The following is a 27,438-nucleotide window of genomic DNA, read 5'->3' on the forward strand; positions in this document are numbered from 1 at the left end:
CAAGCAGCCCATCATTGAAACTGGCCTGGATGATCTTTGGAGAAAGGTGCAAGCAAGGGAGTATTCGATGGTTGATCATTTGAACAAAACCCTTGCTCAGATATCCATTCTATCACTACTGCAGAACTATGAGGCACACAGGAACGCGTTGATGAAAGTGTTGAATGAAGCCTACGTGCCTAACAATATCACCAATGGGGAAAGGGCTAACATGGTAGGGCAAGTACTGGAGAGCCACAAGATCGCTTTTCATGAAGACGAATTGCCACCAGAGGGATTAAGCAACAACAAGGCACTGCACATCACGGTACAATGCGAGGATAAATTCATTGCTAGAGTCCTGATAGATGGGGGTTCAAGTCTTAACATATGTCCATTAACTACGCTGAAAAGATTGGGTAAAGGCCTGCATGAGATACAAGCAGGAAGTATGAATGTGAAAGCATTTGATGGGTCTTAAAGTGCCACAATTAGGGAAACCAACCTCAGCCTACAGATGGGCCCAACCCGATTTGATGTTGAGTTTCAAGTGTTAGACATATCTACTACCTACAACCTATTGTTGGGACGACCTTGGATACATGCCACTGGGGCCGTAGCTTCTACTCTACATCATGTCGTGAAGTTTGAATGGAACCATCAGGAAGTGATCCCATTTACACCAGTCAAACTATTCCGGTCATCGAGAATAGAAGGAAGTTGGGTGGAGAAACATACCATCGCATCGAGTGCGTTAATGCAATTGAAAAGGACAAATGGTGGAGCAGTAAGATAGAACGCATATTGGCATGGACAGGGTATGAGCCTGGCAAAGGTCTCGGCAAGAATCTCCAGGGGATCACCAAACCAATACAACTAAAGAATCACGGCACAACATTTAGGCTTGGGTATGAATACACCTGGCACGAGTATCAGAATTGGTCGCCACCATGGCGTGGTCCTTATTACCCTCTAGAGCAACTAGTACCACATTTGAGCCAGTCATTTCACCAAGCTGACATGATGTGGGAGTCCGAAGAAGATGAAGTTCTAGCCGGTATAAGGAATCTATTTCTGGATAATGGAGACATGGATTGCAGTGCGATAGTTGAGGAGGAAGAGGAGGAAGGCCTCATTATTCAGACCTTGGAGAAGGGAGTTATTCTCAAGAACTGGACTGCTGCACCAGCAAGGGCCCATCGAGTTCCTGGGTAGCCTGGCAATTAGCATCATTTATTTTTAAAAGCAATTTTTATGAGCATTTAAGACGTTTTCAGCATTTTGTTTTAAGCATGTTTTGTTTTGAAATAATTGCTCGGGTCATCGAGCCACACCTGTTTGACGTTTTCAAGATTTATTTAAATGCATTTATGTTTTTAGTATTTATTATTATTCTTTACATTTTTTTCTACAGCATTATTATTACCTACCTCGATGAACTTACAACTGTGACATGTAATGAGACAACACAACATAAGGATAATGATTCAGAGGATCTAGAAGGGGATATAATGCCCGAGGAAATTGTCAGAGAAGTGGAAAACTTTGAAAACAAGCCTAAGTCCAATTTGGATGAGACTGAAATAGTTAATCTAGGAGACTCCGAAACAGTCAAGGAAACACATGTAAGCATTCACTTGTCATCATCAGAGAAGGAAGAATACACTCGTTTCCTGATGGAATATGAGGATATCTTTGCATGGTCCTATGATGATATGACCGGTTTGAGCACGTCCATAGTGGCTCATAAACTACCTACCAACCCAATGTGTCCGCCAGTAAAGCAGAAGCTCAGAAAGTTCAAGCCAGATATGAGTTTGAAAATCAAAGAAGAAGTCACCTAACAGATCAAAGCTAAGGTTCTCAGAGTGGCTGAATATCCAACTTGGTTTGCTAACATCATGCCAGTTATGAAGAAGGATGGGAAAGTCAGAGTATGCGTCGATTATCGGGACCTAAACAGAGCAAGTCCCAAAGATGATTTCTTGTTACCCAACATACACATAGTGATCGACAATTGCGCCAGGGATGAACTCTAATCCTTTATGGATTGTGTCACGACCCAACTGGAGGGTCATGACTAGCACCCAGGCTATACTTGCCGAGCACCAATGTACATTTTATCTAACCTTCCTTATTATCTTTAAGGTCCGACAAGATCAATATAAATAGTAGACATGGATCATGAACATCCAACAATGAAGATAATGTCATGAACATACATAACATGGGACGACAAGATTGTCAAGAAACTATATATAAGGTACGAGCTATCATGATGCCATGAAAGACTATACAACAAAAATCAGCCGAAAAGGCATTCTAAACCATACATAAGTCGACACCTGTCTATGAGCCTCTAAAGGAACATAAGTGCTACAACATTGCCGGAACAGGGCCCCGACATACCCATAATGTCTATAACAAAAATGCATACCAAGACCACGGCAAGTCCGGAGAAGGGATCTCGCCAATAACCGCTGAACTGGACAACCTACTGTGGTGGGGGAGCTACGTATAACTGTCTATCAGGACCTGCAGCACGACATGCAGTGTCCACAAATAAAAAGGACGTCAGTACGAATAAAGTACTGAGTATGTGAGGCAAGAAAGCATAAGTAAGAACAATAATGTAAACAGGAATAGAGAATATACAACCTGTGACATCTGGGTACCTCTGAGGGCTACTGACATGAAATACATGATACATATATATATATATATATACATAAACTTTTAAAACATACGCCTTTGTGGGCATCACCATCATCATATCGTACCCGGCCATAATAGGCTCGGTAAAACGTACCCGGCCATCATAGGGCTCGGTAGAATCGTACCCGGCCACGTGGAGCTCGGTAAAACCCAACTGATCAGTGGTTGCACAATAGGTGCCATACCCGGCCGACTATAGCGCGGCTCGGTAGAGTAAAATAGATACATATATATGATGCATGCTGGACTCATTGGAATCACATTTTGAACCTTTCGGAGTGACGTAAGGTCGGTATCCTTCGTACACGTTATTAGGATTAACTCTTCATCAAGAATCTTATAAGAATCAGGAACTACCAACAACATTGATAATATAAGAATAAGAGAAGTAACATCAATATCAATCGTTTCATAAGAAGGGCAGCAATGTAAGTACTGCTAGCTTCTAAGAGTAGAGTATCTTTGGGAGCTCGTCATTACATTATGTACAATCGGAGTCGTGCAAAAGAATGAAGGGGATAGCCTCACATACCTTGTATATACTGCCCAACCTCAAGCTATGCAAATGTCACGACTCCTTAGTCTACAATAAGACAAATGACACTATCATTATCGTTTAAGCGTCGTAACTATTATGTATCGATCACAACCTATTTTACGATGAAACGGACAGCACCTCCCCTATTTATATGACTTCCCACAAGTCAATACAATCACCAAACAGCCCAAACAACATCATTAATAGTCATATTGAGCCTCCAAAACAGTCCACCAACCAACAACATTACTACCAAGCCTTTCGATATATATTTCACAAGTTCTAGCTTCAACGACTTAGCTGCAACTTGGATAATCTTAAATATATATAGAGTAAGAGGTTCCTTACCTTTAAACAGAAATAACAACTCCAATTTGACCTTAATTTTCCACGAAATATCCCTTCAATTCTGCCACAAGAACAAGGAAGCGAAACTAGCAATTAATTCGGGTTTTTCGGCACTAGAATTACTTTAGAAGACTTGAAATCACCTAGGGTTGATATTAAAAACTTGAAGGTGTATTTACAGGACATAAAACACTTAAAACAACCTCCCACACGAGCTGGAACAACACAAAAATCAGCAACAACAAGAAGAACAAGAAACTTACTAGCGCCACGGGATTTCCGACATTTGATTTGTGTTGTTTGCCCTTTGTTTGGGTCATGGATCATGAGAGAACCTTGAGAGACTGTTTTTAGGGTTATAAGGTCTGAATATCCCGAAAAATAATGACTTAAAACGGGGTTGAGGTATCTTATATATGTCCATATGTCTTAAACCGCCTTTGTGGGCCCCATAGAGAGCAGCTTGGCGCACTCTCGCGAAAACGCGAATATCTCTCTATTTCGAGATCGTATCAATGAACGGTTTAATGCGTTGGAAACTAGACTCATAGATATTCAATTTGATAGGTAGATCACCCCATAATTCCAGGCACATTGGGAGAAAAATGCAGTAACATTTGACCTAAAGTTTAAGTAAAATTATAAACCTAAGTTGCGACAACTTTTATCGACTTTTGTTTCACAACTCGCTTGACTTCAAGACTTATGATGCGGATATTATATGATTCAAATACATTAAAACAAGACCTCTTGGGACAATTAACCACCTCTAGTGTTACCCGAAAATACGGGTTACAACATCCTTGATTCGTTTAACTTCAAATACTTGTTAACCACTCTTATACACCCTTGTATTGTTTAAGACCAATAGGATCAACTTCTTATCATCTCAAAGATAATCTCTTCTTGGATTTACGTCGACTAACTTACGGCGTGATCTATGGTATGCGAATTTGGGTTGTAACACCCTCTCCCCCTTAGGAACATTCGTCCTCGAATGTAAGGGTTTATGGGGTGTCTAACTCATTGTGGATTCCGACGGAGATTTCCGGCTGAGTTTCCCCTATAAAATGGACACTAGCCAAACTTGCAAGCAGTTAAACCTAACCTATGGCCTTACAAGACTATACAAAGCATTATGGATATGTACATTATCTGCATATTACCATTTTGTATTTAAAAAAAGAGTATTCACAAGCTATTGCTTACCTCATAGAGCCGTTTCACCTTATAATGCGTCCTTCTTTCCCCCGGCATCCTCGTTATCTTCACTCTGGAATAGGTAAGGGTATTTAGACTTCATCTCCTCTTCTGCTTCCCATGTCATTTCTTCTATATTCTTGTTCCTCCATAATACTTTCACGGAAGCTACATCCTTTGTTCTCAGCTTGCGGACTTGTCGATCTAATATAGCCACTGGCACTTCATCATATGATAGATCCTTTGTAACTTGTACATCTTTGATAGGGACGACCCGAGAAGGGTCTCCAATACATTTCCTCAACATAGATACATGGAATACCGGGTGGACAAATTCCAATTCAGATGGCAATTCTAACTCGTAAGCAACCTGTCCAATTCGTCGAAGAATTTTGTACGGCCCAATATACCACGGACTCAACTTACCCTTCTTCCCAAAACGCATAACACCCTTCATCGGCGAGATCTTTAGGAAAACCCAATCACCAACCTCAAATTCCAGATCACGACGTCGGACGTCGGAATAAGACTTTTGCCTGCTTTGTGCCGTCCTCAGTCTCTCTTGTATCACTTTCACCTTCTCAATGGCTTGGTGAATCAAATCTGGCCCATATAATTCTGTCTCACCGACTTCGAACCATCCAACTGGTGATCTACATCTCCTCCCGTACAGTGCCTCATACGGGGCCATTTTAATACTGGAATGGTAGCTATTATTGTAGGCAAATTCTATAAGTGCCAGATGGTCATCCCAATTCCCCTTGAAATCTAGAACACATGCTCGTAGCATATCTTCAAGCGTCTGGATGGTACATTCAGCCTGTCCGTCAGTCTGCGGATGGAATGCAGTGCTGAGATTTACTTGTGTGCCTAAACCCTTCTGAAAAGACCTCCAAAAGTTAGCCGTAAATTGAGCTCCTCGGTCTGATATAATAGATACCGGCACACCATGAAGCCTAACAATCTCCTTGATATACAACTTCGCATAATCTTCAGCCGTGTAAGTTGTCTTAACTGGCAGAAAATGGGCAGATTTTGTAAGTCGATCAACTATCACCCAGATGGAGTCAAACTTATGATAAGAGCGAGGTAATCCAATAATGAAGTCCATATTAATCACCTCCCATTTCCAGGTCGGAATCTCTATATTCTGAATCAATACACTAGGTTTCTGATGCTCGATCTTTACTTGTTGACAATTAGGACACTGGGCTACAAATTCTGCAATAGACTTCTTCATGTTATCCCACCAATACTGCTCCTTAACGTCATGACACATCTTTGTCGAGCCAGGATGGATAGAATATCGGGACTGGTGAATCTCAATCATAATCTTCTCTCGCAACCCTACCACAGCAAGTATCTCAATCATAATCTTCTCTCGCAACCCTGCCACACTAGGTACACATAATCGGCCCTGGTATCTCAGTGTCCCATCTCCTCCGATCTTGAAAGCTGTAATCTTACACTGCTGAATTCCCTCTCTCAATCTTACTAAGGTAGGATCTTCATATTGTCGTGCTTTTACCTCGGCTACCAAAGATGATTCTGCTTTATTCTGTACAATAACACCTCCGTCATCAGAGTCCAACAATCTGATTCTCATATTGGCCAGCTGATGAAGCTCTTTGGTCAACCCTTGTCTACCTGCCTCAATATGTATTAAGCTTCCCATTGACTTACGGCTGAGAGCATCTGCCACAACATTGGCTTTACCGGGATGGTACAATATCTCGACGTCATAGTTTTTCAGTAATTCAAGCCACCTACGTTGCCTCAAATTCAACTCCTTCTGCTTGAAGATGTATTGTAAAGTCTTATGATCTGTGTAGATGTCAACTTGGACGCCGTATAAGTAGTGTCGCCATATTTTCAAAGCATATATTACTGCAGCCAATTCTAAATCATGAGTCGGGTAATTCTTTTCATGCTTCTTTAATTACCTTGATGCATAAGCAATCACCTTCCCACGTTGCATCAATACGCACCCCAAACCTATACCTGAGGCATCACAATATACCACATAACCTTCTGTTCCTTCTGGGAGAGTGAGCACTGGCGCGGATGTCAATCGATTCTTTAGCTCCTGATCTGGAACTTGGTAGTTTTCTGTGTTAACTTAGTCAATGGTGCTGATATAGAGGAAGAACCCTTCTACAAACTGCCTATAATATCCTGCTAGCCCCAGGAAGCTGCGGACTTCTGACGGTGTTGTAGGTCTTGGCCAATTCTTCACTGCATCGATCTTCTGAGTGTCGACACTAATACCCTCATCAGATATCACATGGCCAAGGAATGCTACTGAGTTCAGCAAGAATTCACATTTAGAGAGCTTAGCATATAACTTATGATCCTGAAGGGTCTGGGCATAAGCCTGAATACGGGAAATATCCATGCCCTCTACCAAGGAGGCTGTTGTGCACTCATTTATCAGATGTGGTCCCAACCCGTTCACGAACAGGTGCACCCTATCACTCATCTCGGCCACCATATGGGGAGTATACCTTGCTAAAGAATCAAACTGTATACTATACTCTCGTACACTCATATTACCCTGTCGAAGGTTCAAGAACTTATCAGCTCTAGCTCGTCGTATCTCAGCTGGCAAGTAGTGACGAAGAAAGGCCTCAGAAAATTCCTTCCACACGGCTGGAGGAGCGTTCGGACCCCTAGATCTCTCCCAACTATCATACCATAAAATCGCTAAATCCCGTAACCGATAAGAAGCCAACTCTACTGCCTCTGTATCACTAGCATGCATAACCCGCAATGTACAATGAACCTGATCAATAAATGTTTCGGGTCCTCCTTGGGGTCTGATCCGGTAAACACTGGAGGGTCTAGATTAATAAAATCACGAACTCTCGCACTAACCGGTTTATCAGCAGCACCGGTATTCTGCCTCTGAGCCTGAGCAGCTACCAAGCTAGTCAACAACTGCACCGCACTACGCATATCGTGGTCTGTAGTGCCAGACGGAGGAACTGGATATACTGGGTGCCTCCTAATATCCTCTGGAGGAGACAGAGAAGTATGAGACGGCATCTCACTCTGAGGCTCACTTTGGCCTGCTATGGCTGGAGGCACCTGAATGTTACCCTCTCCCACAGCTGTATCAAGCCGTTTACTAATCGCTTGCTTCCTAGTCGAAGGCATCGCTAAAAGAAAACAAGGTGAATATTAGATATGAACACTTACGACTCAACTCTACGCACGATCTAGATTCAGGAAGAAGGTAACAACCCTAGATGTCACGTAGCCTCCTGATTATAAATGTGGCGCGCTACACATCCATAATCAAAACTCTACTAGACACGGCTCATAGACAACCCCTAGGACAGACTTGCTCTGATACCAAGTTTGTCACGACCCAACTGGAGGGTCATGACTAGCACCCGGGCCATACTTGCCGAGCACCAACGTACATTTTATCTAACCTTCCTTATTATCTTTAAGGGCCGACAAGATCAATATAAATAGTAGACATGGATCATGAACATCCAACAATGAAAGATAATGTCATGAACATACATAACATGGGACGACAAGACTGTCAACAAACTATATATAAGGTACGAGCTATCATGATGCCATGAAAGACTATACAACAAAAATCAGCCGAAAAGGCATTCTAAACCATACATAAGTCGACACCTGTCTATGAGCCTCTAAAGGAATATAAGTGCTACAACATTGCCGGAACAGGGCCCCGACATACCCATAATGTCTATAACAAAAATGCATACCAAGACCACGGCAAGTCCGGAGAAGGGATCTCGCCAATAACCGCTAAACTGGACAACCTACTGTGGTGGGGGAGCTACGTCTACCTGTCTATCAGGACCTGCAGCACGACATGCAGCGTCCACAAATAAAAAGGACGTTAGTACGAATAAAGTATTGAGTATGTGAGGCAATAAAGCATAAGTAAGAACAGTAATGTAAACAGGAATAGAGAATATACAACCTGCGACATCTGGGTACCTCTGAGGGCTACTGACATGAAATACATGATACATACATATATATACATAAACTTTTAAAACATACGCCTTTGTGGGCATCACCATCATCATATCGTACCCGGCCATAATAGGCTCGGTAAAACGTACCCGGCCATCATAGGGCTCGGTAGAATCGTACCCGGCCACGTGGAGCTCGGTAAAACCCAACTGATCAGTGGTTGCACAATAGGTGCCATACCCGGACGACTATAGCGCGGCTCGGTAGAGTAAAATAGATACATATATATGATGCATGCTGGACTCATTGGAATCACATTTTGAACCTTTCGGAGTGACGTAAGGTCGGTATCCTTCGTACACGTTATTAGGATTAACTCTTCATCAAGAATCTTATAAGAATCAGGAACTACCAACAACATTGATAATATAAGAATAAGAGAAGTAACATCAATATCAATCGTTTCATAAGAAGGGCAGCAATGTAAGTACTGCTAGCTTCTAAGAGTAGAGTATCTTTGGGAGCTCGTCATTACATTATGTACAATCGGAGTCGTGCAAAAGAATGAAGGGGATAGCCTCACATACCTTGTATATACTGCCCAACCTCAAGCTATGCAAATGCCACGACTCCTTAGTCTACAATAAGACAAATGACACTATCATTATCATTTAAGCGTCGTAACTATTATGTATCGATCACAACCTATTTTACGATGAAACGGACAGTACCTCCCCTATTTATATGACTTCCCACAAGTCAATACAATCACCAAACAGCCCAAACAACATCATTAATAATCATATTGAGCCTCCAAAATAGTCCACCAACCAACAACATTACTACCAAGCCTTTCGATATATATTTCACAAGTTCTAGCTTCAACGACTTAGCTGCAACTTGGATAATCTTAAATATATATAGAGTAAGAGGTTCCTTACCTTTAAAAAGAAATAACAACTCCAATTTGACCTTAATTTTCCACGAAATATCCCTTCAATTATGCCACAAGAACAAGGAAGCGAAACTAGCAATTAATTCGGGTTTTTCGGCACTAGAATTACTTTAGAAGACTTGAAATCACCTAGGGTTGATATTAAAAACTTGAAGGTGTATTTACAGGACATAAAACACTTAAAACAACCTCCCACACGAGCTGGAACAAAACAAAAATCAGCAACAACAAGAAGAACAAGAAACTTACTAGCGCCACGGGATTCCCGACATTTGATTTGTGTTGTTTGCCCTTTGTTTGTGTCTTGGATCATGAGAGAACCTTGAGAGACTTTTTTTAGGGTTATAAGGTCTGAATATCCCGAAAAATAATGACTTAAAACGGGGTTGAGGTATCTTATATATGTCCATATGTCCTAAACCGCCTTTGTGGGCCCCATAGAGAGCAGCTTGGCACACTCTCGCGAAAATGTGAATATCTCTCTATTTCGAGATCGTATTAATGAACGGTTAAATGCGTTGGAAACTAGACTCATAGATATTCAATTTGATAGGTAGATCACCCCATAATTCCAGGCACATTGGGAGAAAAAGGCAGTAACATTTGTTCTAAAGTTTAAGTAAAATTATAAACCTAAGTTGCGACAACGTTTATCGACTTTTGTTTCATAACTCGCTTGACTTCAAGACTTATGATGCGAATATTATATGATTCAAATACATTAAAACAAGACCTCTTGGGACAATTAATCACCTCTAGTGTTACCCGAAAATACGGGTTACAACATCCTTGATTCGTTTAACTTCAAATACTTGTTAACCACTCTTATACACCCTTGTATCGTTTAAGACCAATAGGATTAACTTCTTATCATCTCAAAGATAATCTCTTCTTGGATTTACGTCGACTAACTTACGGCGTGATCTATGGTATGCGAATTTGGGTTGTAACAGATTGCTTCGCCGGATATCATCAGATCTTGATGGATGAACAGGATGCCGAAAAGACAACTTTTATCACACCATGGGAGGTGTATTGCTATAAAATGATGTCGTTCGGTCTGAAAAATGTTGGGGCCACTTATATGAGGGCATGACAACTAGTTTCCATGACATGATACACAAGGAGATAGAGGTATATGTGGATGACGTCATCATCAAATCCAAGAAGAGTACAGATCACATAGCAGACTTGAGGAAATTTTTTGATCGGCTTCGAAGGTACAATTTGAAATTGAATCCCGCAAAATGTGCCTTCGGGGTCCCCGCAGGAAAGTTATTAGGGTTCATCATCAGCCGCCGAGGAATTGAGCTAGACCCATCAAAGGTCAAGCCTATCCGGGATTTTCCACCTCCAACGAACAAGAAAGACGTGATGAGCTTCTTGGGACGTCTTAATTACATCAGCCGCTTCATAGCACATTCAACCATGATCTGTTAGCCAGTTTTCAAAAGGTTAAATAAGGAGCCGCTATGAGCAATTAGCCCTCATAGATGGGAAAAGAATGAATGCAGTGTGTCATGGCCAGCTTTATCAGAATAGAATGTCCAGAGCTTTCAACAAAAGGGTCAAACCTAGACAGTTCGCACCAGGGCAGCTGGTGTTAAAACAGATCTTTCCACATTAGGATGAAGCCAAAGGAAAATTCTCACCCAACTAGAAAGGGCCTTATATGGTTCACAGGGTTCTAACAGGAGGAGCACTCATACTCGCAGAATTGGATGGAGAAATTTGGCCAAAGCCTATCAACTCAGATGCAGTCAAAAGATACTATGTTTAAAACTGTTTACATTTATGCAATTGATGTAACTGAACTACACTTGACCTGATTCCCGTTTAAGAGGGGATACGTAGGCATCCCTGTGGGTTCGGTCACAATTCAATAAAATTCTCATTTTTTCCCACAATTAGAAACTGGGGCAGAATTTTGAGGAGGACCCTCAAAATTCTATGGCAAGAAGGTCGCAATGTCTCTAACAGTGTCGCAGTTATTGGTTCATCTAATCAATTTTTAAATTGCACATTACTGTGTTTTGAATAATTATGCATGCATATTTTTTGAAAACTTTATTTTTAGCCAGATGCTACCCATGGTAACTCGAACAGGATTCCAACCCGGAGCGAAGCAAACAAAGGCACGAACCAACCTCCTCCGCAAAACTCATGATTTTTCTTTGAATGCAGGAACAAGAGATAGTCGCTAGTACGTGCGTATCTTAGAATCACTGTCTTCACAACAACAAGACTACCGAACTCATCCACAGCTAAGAAATACTCCACTATCACTTATTAATTATTCGCTGCATGAGACTAAATATTATCTCAAATCTTGAATGAGGCTAAGCCCTGCCTCCTCAACTACATAAGGCTAAGAATTGCCTTCCATTTGCATGAGACTAAGCATTGTCTCAAATCTTGCATGAGGCTAAGCCCTGCCTCCTCAACTGCATAAGGCTAAGCATTGCCTTCCATTTGCATGAGACTAAGCACTGTCTCCATCCTGCATGAGGCTAAGCCCTGCCTTCTTAACTGCATAAGGCTAAGCATTGCCTTCCATTTGAATGATACTAAGCATTGTCTCCATCCCGCATGAGGCTAAGCCATGCCTCCTCAACTGCATAAGGCTAAGCATTTCCTTCCATTTGCATGAGACTAAGCATTATCTCAAATCTTGCATGAGGCGAAGCCTTGCCTCCTCAATTACATAAGGCTAAGCTCTACCTTCCCATTGCATGAGACTAAGCATTGTCTCAAATCTTGCATGAGGCTAAGCCCTGCCTCCTCAATTGGATAAGGTTAAGCTCTGCCTTACCATTGAATGAGACTAAGAATTGTCTCAAATCTTGCATGAGGTTAAGCCTTGCCTCCTCAATTGCATAAGGCTAAGCTCTGCCTTCCCATTGCATGAGACTAAGCATTGTCTCAAATCTTGCATGAGGCTAAGCCATGCCTCCTCATTGCATAAGGCTAAGATCTGCCTTCCCATTGCTTGAGACTAAACATTGTCTCAAATCTTGCATGAGGCTAAGCCCTGCCTCCTTAATTGCATAAGGCTAAGCTCTGCCTTCGCATTGCATGAGACTAAGCATTGTCTCAAATCTTGCATGAGGCTAAGCCCTGCCTCCTTAGCTGCATAAGGCTAAGCACCGCCTTCCATTGCATGAGGCTAAGCCCTGCCTCCTCAATGGGATAAGGCTAAGCTCTGCCTTACCATTGAATGAGACTAAGCATTGTCTCAAATCTTGCATGAGGTTAAGCCTTGCCTCCTCAATTGCATAAGGCTAAGCTCTGCCTTCCCATTGCATGAGACTAAGCATTGTCTCAAATCTTGCATGAGGCTAAGCCCTGCCTCCTCAAATGCATAAGGCTAAGATCCCCCTTCCCATTGCTTGAGACTAAGCATTGTCTCAAATCTTGCATGAGGCTAAGCCCTGCCTCCTCAATTGCATAAGGCTAAGCTCTGCCTTCTCATTGCATGAGACTAAGCATTGTCTCAAATCTTGCATGAGGCTAAGCCCTGCCTCCTTAGCTGCATAAGGCTAAGCACCGCCTTCCATTGCATGAGGCTAAGCCCTGCCTTCTTAATTGTATAAAGCTAAGCACTGCCTTCTATTGCATGAGACTAAGCACTGTCTCTAATCTTTGCATGAGGCTAAGCCCTGCCTCCTCAATTGCATAATGCTAAGTGTTGCTTTTCCTTTGCACGAGACTAAGCATTGTCTCCAATCCTGCATGAGACTAAGCATTGTCTCCAACCTTGCACAAGACTATGCATTGTCTCTCCTTGCATAACCACAATTGCTGCGCTGTTCAAAACCCTTGCATTATTCTCTTCTCTTGGGGCTAAGCTCTGCCCCCGGTTCTTACACGAGACTAAGCTCTGCCTTGTTTCATGTCAAGCATCATGTCTTTGCATATCATGGGCTGAAACATCGCCATTTTATCCAAAGACGTCATAGTCTGAAGGCATCATCCTCATAGTAGGAAGACACCATGTCATGGCCTGAGGATCTCTCAATATTGCACATCATTATTCAAAGGCATCATAGTTTGGAGGCACCATCTTCATAGCCCGAGAACATCATTTCATGGCCTGCGAATGTCTTATCACATGATTCATGGCCCAGGACGTCATGGTCTAAGGACATCATCAACACCGTCCTAAGACGATGTCCATAGTCCAAAGGGAATTTGCATCATGCGTAAATTTATGCAATAATCTATATGTATTTGTATGCATCGTATTTTGAATTTGCAGGTGATCCAAGAAGTAACTGTTCTCCTAACTGGAGCAATCTTCGCTCCAGTTTCCATTCAACGTTCACATCCTGCAATTATTTCAAATGTAACCAACCACCGTCTGTTACCCATTTCCATATGATAACCGTTCAAATACCCATAACCATTCCCATGATATCTTGTCCGTTCTTACAATAACTCCATCGGCTTATTCCACCGCTGGACCCAGAACTACACATGGCCTGATTCCTGTAAAACCAGGGAAATGAAGCAAGCTCAGAAACCAGGTTCCGGCCTATATTTTTCAAAAAATCACCCCGTTCGGTCAAAATGGATCATCATTTCTTTACCCGACAACTCTTTCATCCTTCCCGGGTAAAGAGGGGCAGTTGTTGATACCCGATTTTTCCCTCATATTTTCCAAATATATATATATATACCTTCAAAATAGCACATATGCATCATCATTTGATTTACAAGCATACACAAGTATTTTTTCATAATTTTCCATAATTTTTAAAGACTTTAAATCAATTTATTTCTGCATTTTATTATACAAATATCAAATAATTACCCTATAAATTATTATTTATGATTATTTAATCATCTAAACTTATCATTTATACCCATATAAGGTTTTAAATATTTTTAGTTCATTTCTTATAATTACATTTGCATTTTTTCAAGGCTAAATTGCACATTTTGCAATAATAGCCCATATGTACATATAATTACATTATTTATACAAAAAATAACTTTTTATATTTTTGTAATGTTAAATAATTGTTTTAATCACTTGCATACCCAAATGATATTTTTTTTATTTATCTATTATTTTTATAAATTATTTATTTGTTAAAATTGGGTATTTAAAATCTGGCCCTAATTTCATAACTAATTTCGGACCTAACTATCCAAACATAGCCCAATTATCCCAAGCCCAAACTCATTAGCCCAATACCCATACCCATTTAATTAACCCGACCCAACCCGTGCTCAAATCCCAGCCGTTGATCAAAAATGATCAACGGCTCACAAACGCCTCCCTTTTTCCTTATATCACTCGTCCTCAAACCCTAACCCCATTCCTCCAAACCCGCCGCCTCTCTACTCTCTTCCCTCTGAAGAACCCTAGCCCGCCGCCTCACAAAAACTCCTCTCCTAATCCCACTTCTAATAGGATTATCTTCCCATTCACTTACAATTTTAATATATTTCCAATATTAGGTGATTTTCTATGGTATTACCTAGTACTTGCCTAAACATGGCAAGTACTCTTACTTTAATTCCGTCCTATTTAACCTTCGTCTCTTGAATCTAGATGATATTGAGTCCAAACACGTTATTTTGCACCGTGTCCTGTTAAAATAGTTCTTTCTTTGTCCAAATTGTTTCCTTTCTCTTAGACTAATTCACATGATTTGAGTTCGGCCGAGACCCACCGTCGTGGACCTCGAGGAGTCCCTAACACCTTCTCATCGAGGTAATTTGAGCCCTTACCCGATCTTTGGTGACGCAAACTAGAAAACCTGAGTCATTTGCAAATAGGTTCCCTAATGCACCTTAATCTGTTAGGTGGCGACTCTCTCTTTTAATAACCCTTCCTTTTAAAAGAGTTGTCACGACGTCGAAGCCCGATTTTGCGAGAAAGAGGGGCGCGACATGATGCACTAGCCGAAGACTGAGCAAAGGACTGGGATGGCCCTGATGACCTTCCCCTAAATGTTGATTTGCCACCATCAGAAGAACCACCAAAGTTGCCCGCAGACCGAGCCTTGTTACTACCCTCTCGCTCCATTATGTTCCTTAGTTTGCGGGTCTCTGTGGCTTGAGCGAATGTCACCATCTTCCCTTAGTTCATATCAGAATTCAAGACAGCTGTAGAAACCTCATTAATTACTAAGGGACTAAGTCCCTGCACAAAGCGGTGCACTCTAGCCTCCATAGTGGGCAACATGTAAATATCATACTTAGACAGGTACGCGAACCTCATATGGTAATCCCACACACTCAGGCTAGTTCTCAAACTTAGCAGCACATGCTGCCTTAGTCTCGGCAGGTAAGAAATGGTCAATGAAGGAATCGGCAAACTCACCCCACCTCGCCGGAGGGCTCCCTTCTTCATGGGACTCCTCCCATAGTTCGAACCAATTCCACTGCCTCTGTTTCAGTAGCACACATAACTCTGAGAGTCTTGTACATCTCATCAATAAAATCCTGGGGATCCTCCTTTGGGTTAGTACTCGTGAACACTGGAGGATCCAACTGGAGAAACATGTTGACCCTGGAACTAGTAGAATCCCATGGCTGACTGGAAGAAGTGGGTGCAACATTTGATCTCTGGGGCTGGGATGCCACTACCTGAGCCAACATCTATATGGCTCCCCTAAGAAAAACATCAAAAACACCAAAATCGAAAGCTGGAACTGGAGGTGGAACTGGTATATCAGTTGGAGGGACTGTTGCACCCTCAGTAGGTGTAGGGACATGTGCGGTCTGATCAGTTGTAGTAGAGTCAGGGAATGTAGTAACTAGAGGAATATTCTTACTCCTTGGGTGCTCACCCGCATCATCAATTATAGGATCAACTGTCACTCCTGGGGTGACATTGGCTCTTTGGCCAGTTCTTTCCTTCTTCTTAGTTGCCATGTACTGAAAATTAGAGCAACTCAGGAGTTAAAGGAGGATCAATCTTACAACCAGCTTTATCGCACAATCAACAACATGAAAGAAGGGTATTATTCCTAAATGCCCATGTAGCATCCTAATTATAAATGTGATCGACAACACACCGATAATAAAGACCCTACTAGACACGGCTCCGAGACATCCTAGGACACTTTAAAACCTTAGGCTCTGATACCAAGTTTGTCACGCCCCAAAACCGAGGAGCGCGACCGGCGCTCAACCGAGTGAACCTGACCGAGCAAGCATGTTAGATTTCATTCTACCCAAACTCATCCATGAATAAAGATAATAAATAATTTCATTAATTAGACACAAACATGATCATGTCTACAATACCAATTCATTACCAATAGTTACTTCTTTTTTTTTTTAAAGTCTCCATTCCACACATTTTTCATAATCTGAAATGGAAATAGTAATTTAAATACAACATAACGAGTTTGTCTTTCCCAGCACCAATACACAACCCACACTACGTCTACGGAGCCTCTATAGATAAGGGAGAGTGCAATGATAATGCCGGCAACAAGGTCCCGGCTATACCTCAAACAGAATACACAACGTACAAAAGATTTATGACCCTGGGATGAAGTGGGGCTCACCAAGTCAGCTGGGAAGAAGGTGTACTACTATCACTGATAAATATCTCCTGCTGTGGAACCACATGCATCCATTTAAAGATGTAGCGCCCCCGACAAAAGGGACGTTAGTACCGTCGAATAGCACTAGTATGTATAACTAAACACCCTCTCAATAGAATGACAAATAATACAAACAAGATTATCATAATATCAATGAAAGCCTTAATCAACATCAAACCTCAATTTAGGATCAAGACAGTGTTCAAATTAATTTCCATATCTCACATTGGGAGATTTTTAGTATCGATATACCATTGTCCACAATACCATTATTCACAATACCGGTACCACTGTACTCTTAGCACGGAGACCGATCACGACCCGATCGGCTAGGCTATCTCATTAAAGACATCAACCACAATTACTCTCAATATCAATACCACCGTATTTAACACGGAGTCCGATCACGACCCGATCGGCTAGGCTATCCATTAGGGACATCGACTACAATCACAATTTAAATTATAATTTCCAACACAATCACCACCATGTGTGCGGCATGGTGTCCGATCACGACCCGACCAGCTAGGCTGTCTTATTCGAGACATTAACCTTTTTATATCAATCATCGCATTTCATATTACTTTCACATCTTTTTATTTCATTGGCACTAATGGCCATTATTATAAGATCATTCTTGGCACATTGGCTATATTTAGTATTTCATGCTCACCTTTTCACTTTCTAACATCAACATCATCAACAACAACAACAACAATTCAAATCAAGGCATGTAGTACACATGTGAGCAATTAAGAGTCTAAGGCACATAGAGATATTTCACAAAATTTGGCATAATAGCCTTCGTTTGAATTTAACTTGAAGTCGAACATTTCTAATGTACAGCCCATATTTTTAACACATCCTCAATTGATAACATAACATAAATAAAGCATTTGGAATACTTGTTGAACATATATCTTTCAACCCAATCTTACTCGAAATAGCCAATTTTATAATGATCCACTCGGGGCTTACATAATTCACATGAATGTCATGGGATCCAATTCTAAGAGAAAAGGTTAGCCAACATACCTCACTTGAGCTTCCTTACACTCTAAATATTCCAGAATTCTTAGCAACTTCAATCTATTATAATAAATTGAATCAAAATTAGGAAGATGATCATAGTTCTAGCTCATTTGAGCATTTTATCAAACACTAGGTGTGCATAAGGTTTCAAGGTCCTTTTATGGAGAATTCCATCATCCCACAACCCAATCTTTACCAAGCTTAGTTCAACAATCTTCCTACACCCCTTGATATCACATGCATGTAAAATAAACAACTCTCATGCCCAACAATTTTGTTTTTAATTACCCATTTTCAAATAATTTCAAAATTAGGGGTTAGGGTGTAGAATCTTACCTCTAGGATGAAGACCTAGTGAGTTTCCCTTCTTAATCTTCCAAAACTTGGGCAAGAATTGAAGAACAATTATTGAAGAACACCTTCTCACTATAGGGCACTCTCCCTTACTCTAAAATGCCAGATTATAGCTCACAAATGGCCCAAAGAGTGTATTTAACAAATTAGGGTTGGGTTTTAAAAACCCAAAAATGGAGCTCCGGAATAAGGTCTGCGATCGCATAACCGATATGCGGACCGCATATCGGTCGCATAATTGGTTACAAAATAGCCAAAAGAACTGTCTGTGTATGCAGTCACTATGTGGTCCGCATAACTGTTATGCGGTCGCATAATGACCGCATAATAGTTATGCGGTCGCATAGTCGACTGCAGAATTGCCTTCAATCAGGCCCTCTCCTGCCTCACTTCTGCGGCCATTATGCGGTCGCATAATGGACCGCATAAACGCGCTTTTCCGCCAAAAATTTTCCTTTACTTTCTGGTGCATTGTTCAACCCAAAAAGTCCGAGCTGCGGCGAGCTTCTATAATACACAACACGTAAAACCAATTCGGCACCACGGAACATTATTTTCTTTTGCAAAATTTTATGGGGCCTTACACAATTGCCACTCTTGGGGTGACATCGACTCCTTGTCCAGTTCTTCTCTTTTTCCTAGGCACCTTGTACTGAAAGTTAGAGCAAAGCACGAGTTAAAGGAGGAACAATCTTACAATTATCTTTATCACACGATCTAGAACACCGATAAGAAGGACTCTACTAGACACGGCTCCAAGACATCCTAGGACACTTTAAAACCTTAGGCTCTGATACTAAGTTTGTCATGCCCCAACCATGGGGAGCGCGACCGGTGCGCAACTGAGATACCCCGGTCAAGCAAGCCTTTACAATACCTTCTACCCAACTCACCCATAATAAAGAAAAGAATACATTACATTAAATAGACAGTAAGAGGTCATGTGAAAACACTAGTTCATTTCCATTAGTTACTAGATTAATAAGTATCCAAAATAGTACATTGTACAATCATAGTTGAAGTGGAACATATGATATGATTACAGCATTTTTAGTTTAACCTTCCCAAAAAAAATAGATACAACCCACACTATGTATACGGAGCCTCTAACAGGAACAAAATAGTGCTCTGACAGTGCCGGCAAAAGGCCCCCTCTATACCTCAAAACGCTATGTATAAAGGATAAAAGATACAGGACCCCGAAATGATGTGGGGCTCACAAAATAAGTTGAGGAGAGGGTGTGCTGCTATTACTGATCAATACCACATGCTATGGAACCACCTGCATCCATTAAAATGCAGCGCCCCCGGCAAAAGGGACATTAGTACATATGAAATAGTACAAGTATGTATAACTAAACACACTCTTAATAGAATGGTCAACAATAAAATGGAGAATAAAACATGAAATCAATAAAAGATTCAAATAGTATCAAGGTGTCAATTTAGGGGAAAGTTAAATTTCTAATAGGTTTCGGTAATTTAAGTTGGGAGATCATTAGCACCGATACACCACCGTGTTTTAGCACAGAGTCCGATCTCAAACCGACCGGATAAGCCGTCTCACCCTAAGACATACACTCACAATACAACCATATGCGCGGTATGGCGTCCGATCTCAGCCCGATCGGCTAAGCCGTCTCACTACAATGTCGTGTGGGTCGACATCACATCATATCTCGCTAGCAATAATCTCATCCCATTTAAGAGAAAACATCTCAACACACCAATCTCATCTTACATAAGGGGAAACAGACTTATCATATTAACACGGGGATTTACCCCTCAATTACTCCTACACCGGCACGTGTAGTTTCAGGGTTAGGTTGTTCCGGCCTACCCTTCCTTGGTGACTAAACGATACTCCCAAGGCATTTATTATTAAAAGTATTTACCCCTCAATTCATATTCTTTTACATGTCATTAATTTTATTGGCATCATTGGCCATAACGCATTATCATTCTTGGCACATTGGCCGTACTTCATAATTCATGCTCACTATTCCACTTTCAACACAAACACGGATTGTCAACAACAAACATTTCTATTCAACACTTTAAGCACACATTTGAGCAATTTAGGGTCTTAGGCACATGTGATTGCTTACACAATTTGATATGATCACTTTCATTTGGGCTTGACTTGAATTCACAACATTTTAATACATATTCATACTTTGAACACGCTCCCGAAGAACAACATAACATGATAAGAATATTCCGGAACACATTTTGAACGTATTCATATAAATACATCTTTCGACACCGAACTTATTCATAAAATTTAATTCATAATGGACAACTCGGGACTTACAAGAACATTGTGGGAATTCAATTCTAAGAGAGAAGTTTAACCAACATACCTTGCCTCGAGCTTTTTAAATTACTACAATGTTCCTGAAATCTTAGCCACTTCGATCTATTTAGAGATATAGTAAAATTGAACATAAATTAGGAAGGAGTTCATAGTTGCAGCTCACTTGAGCATTTTATCAAATACTAGGTGTGCATTAAGGTTTCGAGGTCCTCCTATGGCGGATTCTTTCACCCCACTACCCATAGTTCACCCAAAAGAGCTCAACAATATTCCCACTACCCTTGATGGTACATGCATGTAAAAATAAACAACTCCCACACCCAAGAATTGCTTGGCTTATTACCCATTTTCAATTAAAATAACAAAATTGAGGGCTATGGAGTAGAACTTTACCTCTAGGATGAAGACATAGTGAATTATTCTTGCAAATATTTCAACTTTGAGCAAGAATAGATGGATGATGAGCTAAGGAACTTTCCCTCCCACTATTTGGCACTCCCTCTCTCTAGAATATATGTTTTCCATTTTAAAATGATCCCCAAGGGTGTTTTATAAGAATGAGTTCGGGTTCAAAATTGAGAGAAAATGAAGCCCCGACGCAGGTCTGCGGTCGCATATGCGACCGCATAACTCTTATGCGGTTCGCAAAATGGACCGCGTAATGGCCCTCCGAAACTGGCCACCCCTGCCTCACTCTACGACCGGTCTACGGCCCGCAGACCTGTTCTGTAGTCGCATAATACGCCGCAGAACGTTCCTCTAGAATTTTTTGTGCTGGATCAGCAAGGGGTTATGCAACCCGCAATGTGATTATGTGGCCGCATAATGGTCCAAAATTTATTCCCAGATTTCTGCCTCTGTCTGCTACAGATATGCGGACAGCAGATCAGTTCTGCCACCGCAGAATGGATCACAGAAAATGCCCTGTATATCCAAATTTTTTCTTCAACTCCCCAATATACTGTTCAACCCAAAAAGTTTGAACCGTGGTCGCCAACACATAAGCCTACATAGGCACTACAAAACCCCGAGTTTTAGGTAAAATTTTTGGGGGCCTTACATATTGGTTATTCGAGTTGTTGTTAATTGGGTGCGGATTGTGTTGTATGTGGCTCTAGGTTGTAATTGGTGTGTCATGTCGATCGATAAGCTTGTACTGGGTGAGACAAGGTGGTTGGACTAAAATTAGAGCAATTGAGTTTGGATAAGGTGTGTTTGGAAGAAGAATAGTAATAGTCAACTTAGAATTTGGTAATTGTTCTTGTCGGGTGAAATAACTTAATGACTTGTTTATCTAATGGGGGGTTATGAATTTCAACATGTTTATTTTACTATTAGTAGTGTTGTGAAGGTTTGGCACAAGGTTTTATCTGATATGAGGTATGTTACCGCTATCAGGTTTGGCAATGGGCAACTAATATGGTTAGAAAGTATTGCTATGAGTATATTAGTTATGCGGTACATTGTGTGATGATATCTTGGAGTACATTTATGACTTGGTACAACTTGTGGGAACTGATACCATGTATATATTGGAAAATCGAATCTTATCGCGAATTTCGATTGTTGGAAATTGGTTATAAGTTTTATAAGCTAAGGTTTAACAAAGAATCTTCAGTCAGGGTTCTGCTAATGGACTTATAAGGATTGTGGTAATGCGGTATCACCCTTGGTTATGTGTATGATAAGATTGTACACTGATTAGATGACTTTGGAATGACTCTTGGCACGTTCGAGGATAAACATATATTTCAGCATGGGAAAATGTAATGACCTAACCGGTCATTTTGACTTCTAGAATTTTATTCTATTATTTGAGACTTTAAGTAGCTTCATATGATGTATTACAAGTTATGTGTAAGGTTGGTTTTGATATTCAAGAGGTTTAGGATTGATTTGGTGGAATGATTCTCAAATTGAAAACTTTAAGTTGGAAGAGTTCACAAAGGTTGACTTTTGACTAAGCTTAGAGTTCACCAAGGTTTACTTTTGAAAACTTCAAGGGTTCGCCGGCGTTCGCGAAATGGAAAGGTTAGTTGGCTTACGTGTTCGCGAAGTAGGTTCTGCGAATGGGAAGAAAGAGCTGAGAGCGGCAGAGCTGTGCACCGTGAACACGGTGGCTGTAGCGACCCGACCGGTTGTTTTGAGAATTTAAGTCTCGTTTGGCGGCAGAAGGACCTGAGCAACTTTGTATTATGTATATTGACTTACGAGCATGGTTAAATTCAATTACCAGATGATTCGGAATGATTTGGGACACTTGGTCCCTAAACGGAAAGCTTAAGTCTTAGAATTTTGACCGTAGTCGGAACGGTGTGAAGACGACTCCAGAATGGAGTTCCGTCTGTTCTGTTAGCCCCGTTGGATGATTTTGGACTAAGGAGCGTGTCCGGAGTGTGAATTTGAGGTATGTAGCAGATTTAGGCTTGAAATGGCAAAAAATGAATTTTTTGAGATTTGGACCGGAAGTGAAATTTTTGATATCGGGGTAGGAATGCGATTCCGAGAGTTGGAACAACTCCGTTATGTTATTTTGGACTTGCCTGCAAAATTTGATGTCATTCTGGGTTGGTTTGATAGGTTTCGGCACGGGTTTTAGAAGTTGGAAGATTTGAAAGTTCTTAAGTTTGATACTTGGTTCGATTCTATACTTTCGCGCTTGTTTGATGTGATTTGAGATCTCGAGCGAGTCCGTGTTAGGTTATAGAACTTGTTTGTGTGTTAGGTTATAGAACTTAGATGTGATTTTCCTCCTATTTTGAACTGCTGATATCTGTCATCTGGTTTTCACCTTCGTGTTCGTGTCTGCTCCTCCGCGTTCGCGAAGAGTAATTTTGGAGGAGGGAATATTTGTTCTTCGCGTTTGCATTCCTCATTCTGCGATCTCGGAAGCCAATCTTTTCCTTCATCGCGTTCGCGTTCATCCCACGCGTTCGTGTAGCTGTGAGATTCCACTCTTTGCGTTCGCATACTACTTCACGCGTTCGCGAAGAGCAGTTGTTGGGCCATCAAACTTTTCCTCTACGCGTTCGCGAATGTGTTGTCACATTCGCGAAGCACAACTGGGCAGCTTGTATTTTTCTTCTTCGCGAACGCGCTTGTTATTCCGCATTCGCGATTCTTAAAGACCTGGGCAGAATATAAGATTTCCAAATCGAGGGTTAGAACATTTTTATCATATCTTGATTTATAGAGCTCGGTTTTGAGCGATTCCTTGTGGGGTTTTCAAGAAAATCGATTGGGTAAGTGTTCTTCACCTATCATTTAATTTGTGTTTTGAGTTGAAGAAAATGGTGGTTTTTGAAGAAACGTTTCAAAATTAAAAATCATGATTTGAGGGACGAAATGGTATCGGAATTTGATAATTTTAGTATGGTTGAACTCATATCGGAATGGGTATTTGGGTTTTGTAAAATTTGTCGGGTTCCGAGGTGCGGGCCCGGGGGTCGACTTTTGGACCGATTTTTTAGATTTTGATAAAGATTGAGACTTTATGATCCAGAATAGTCTCTTATGCATTTTATTTGTGCTTTGAAGTTATTTTTGTTAGATTTGAGCCGTCCGGATGTCATTTCACTCGAGAAGTTCATTTTTTAGTATTGGTCTGTCTTCTTTGAGGTAAGTATCTTGCCTAACTTCGTGTGAGGGAACTACCCTAAGGATTTGAGTCTTCTATGTTAATTGTAGTCCGTGTACGTGAGGTGACGAGTACGTGCCCGGACTTATTTGTGGAAAATTGGACTTTAGGGATTCTTAGGTCCTTGTATTCACTGAATACGCAATTGTTCTCGTTATAATTATGTTTCTTAATTTCTAGTTTCACTTATACCTTTAATTGGAATTAATTGCTTTATGATCCACTTTTGTGTTCATTTGATTAATATGTACCTTAGCTGAAATTGTATCTCTTCTATTGTCGTGTTATCTTTTCCCTATCTGCTTATCTTTATCTGAAGTTATAATTATCTCTTCTGTAATTCTTCATCCATAATTGAGACTATGATTTTCTTTATACTGCTTATCCTTAATTGAAGTTGTTGTGTCTCTTTCGTGCCTGCCCAGCCTTAAAAAAAGTTTAGATATCCTATATCTTAGTTGACTTATCCTTATTGGAATTATTGGCTCGTGATATCTCCCTCGTTGTTGAACAATACTTTGTGGGACCGTTGTTACACATTATTTTTGTCCCTTGTTGAGTTGTTCTTATTATGACTACCATTCTCTATTGTGGCAACTCCTTGTGAATTAGTTCCTCCATTTCCTTGAGTTTTGGAATTTGAGAATTGATGTATTTGTCGTATCCTTGTATTATTTTCATTGTTGCTGTTGTACGGTTGTTGTTATTATGATGCACAAGGTTTATGCCATGCGGTTGTTGTTATTGTGATGCACGAGATTTCTTCTGTGCGGTTATTGTTATGGGGTTGCACGAGATTTCTGCCGTGCCATTGTTACTATTGATATTTGTACATACGGCGTGACAAGGCAGGATATATATATGTGTGTGTGTGTGTGTGTGTGTGGGTTACGCATATGGCGAGACAAGGTGGGAACATTATTATGCACGTGTGGCAACACAAGGCGGGCATTTATTTTACTATTGCACACGTGGCGAGATAAGGTGGGATGTGTCAGGGACTGATTTGTGATGGTCTGGGGGGAATTCTTGTTGATGATATTGTGTAGCGGTACACTTACATGTGTGAGCTTTATCTTGTGAAAGCTGTGAGAAAATATTCTACGTGCTGTCTGTTCTTTTTTCTTATGCTTATTTGCTGGTATGGACTATGTTAGGACACTTGCACAAAAGTGGGGGCCGGACCTTGGTTCTTGAGTTGCCTACATATCCCTGGTATTACGGGAATCCGGCCGTGTATAGTTCTGGATCCAACGGCAAACGAAACCGATGGAGTTGTTATAAGAGTGGTCGAGTGTTTCGAAAGAGGGTCTTTTGGATATGATAGTGTCAGATAATTTAGGGTGGAGCTATGGATGCGAATTTGAATGTTACGGATATAAAAGGCAACTATTTGAGCGGTTACGGGATAAATGGTAACCAATTGTTGATCATCGGTTATGTTTGAGATGATCGAATGATGTGAACATTGTGAACGAAAATCGGAGTGAGAATGGATCCTGTTTGTATAACGGTTACCTCCGAGTTACCTGCAAAACATAAAACACGATGCGCGCTAATATATATAGGGTTATTGCGAAAATCTAAACATGGTGAAAATTCCCTCCGGGACCATGAGAGTTGTCTTTGGATGATGAGGATGATGTACTTAGACCATGACATCCTGGGCCATGAAGCGTATGATAAGGGATTCGCATGCCATGAAATAGTGTCCTCTGGCCATGAATATGGTGCCTCTGGACTATAACGCCTTTGAATAATGATATCTCAGGCCATGGTGATGATGCCCTCAGACTATGATGCCTTCAGACAATGTGGCGATGTTTCAGCACATGAAATGCAAAGGTGCGGAAATATCGATCGTTCGATAGAGGGAATAGCTGATGCTTAGTTGTACGCGAGAATAAGACAAGGCATTGCTTAGCCTTGTGTGTGATGAGGTTGGTGCTTAGCCCTATGCAGAGGAAGGCAGCGTTTAGCCTTATGCAATGGTGGAGGCAATGCTTAGCCTCATGTAATGTAATGGAGATAGTGCTTAGTCTCATGCATGGGAAGGCGATTCTTAGCCTTATACAATAATGGAGGCAGTGCTTAGCCTCATGCAAAGAATGAAGACAATGCTTAGTCTCATGCAAGGAAAGGCAGTGCTTAGCCTTATGCAATAATGGCATTGCTTAGCCTTATGCAGTGATGGAGGCAGTGCTTAGTCTCATGCAAGGAAATGCACTACTTAGCCTTATGCAATGATGAGGGAAATATTCAGCCCTATGCAAAGAATGGAGACAGTGCTTAGTCTCATGCAAGGAAAGACAGTGCTTAGCATTATGCAATGATGGAGGTAGTGCTTAGCCTCATGCAAAAGACGGATACTGTGCTTAGTCTCATACAAGGAAAGGCACTGCTTTACCTCATGCAAAGAATGGAGATAGTGCTTAGTCTCATGCAAGGAAAGGCAGTGCTTAGCCTTATGCAATGATGGAGGCATTGCTTAGCCTCATGCCAAGGACAAAGACAATGTTTAGTCTCATGCAAAGAAAGGCAGTGCTTAGCCTTATGCAGTGATGGAGGCAGTGTTTAGCCTCATGCAAAAAATGAGGGCAGTGCTTAGCCCTATGCAGAGAAAGAGAAAGATTAATTATGAGAAAGAAAGCGATTCTTAGCTTGGCGCATTTGAGCTTGGTGACTTCTGTCAATAAATATAGCATTCTTGTTATGAATTTATGGGCATGCTTGTCATGTTCGTTATGCATGCGTCCAAAGAAAAATTGTGAGTTTTTTGGGGGAAAGGTTGGTTCGTGCCTTTGATTTTTCATTTCGCCTTTGTTCCTTGTC

This window comes from Nicotiana tabacum, chromosome 12 (genome assembly GCF_000715075.1).
Source record: "Nicotiana tabacum cultivar K326 chromosome 12, ASM71507v2, whole genome shotgun sequence".
Classification (NCBI taxonomy): domain Eukaryota; kingdom Viridiplantae; phylum Streptophyta; class Magnoliopsida; order Solanales; family Solanaceae; genus Nicotiana; species Nicotiana tabacum.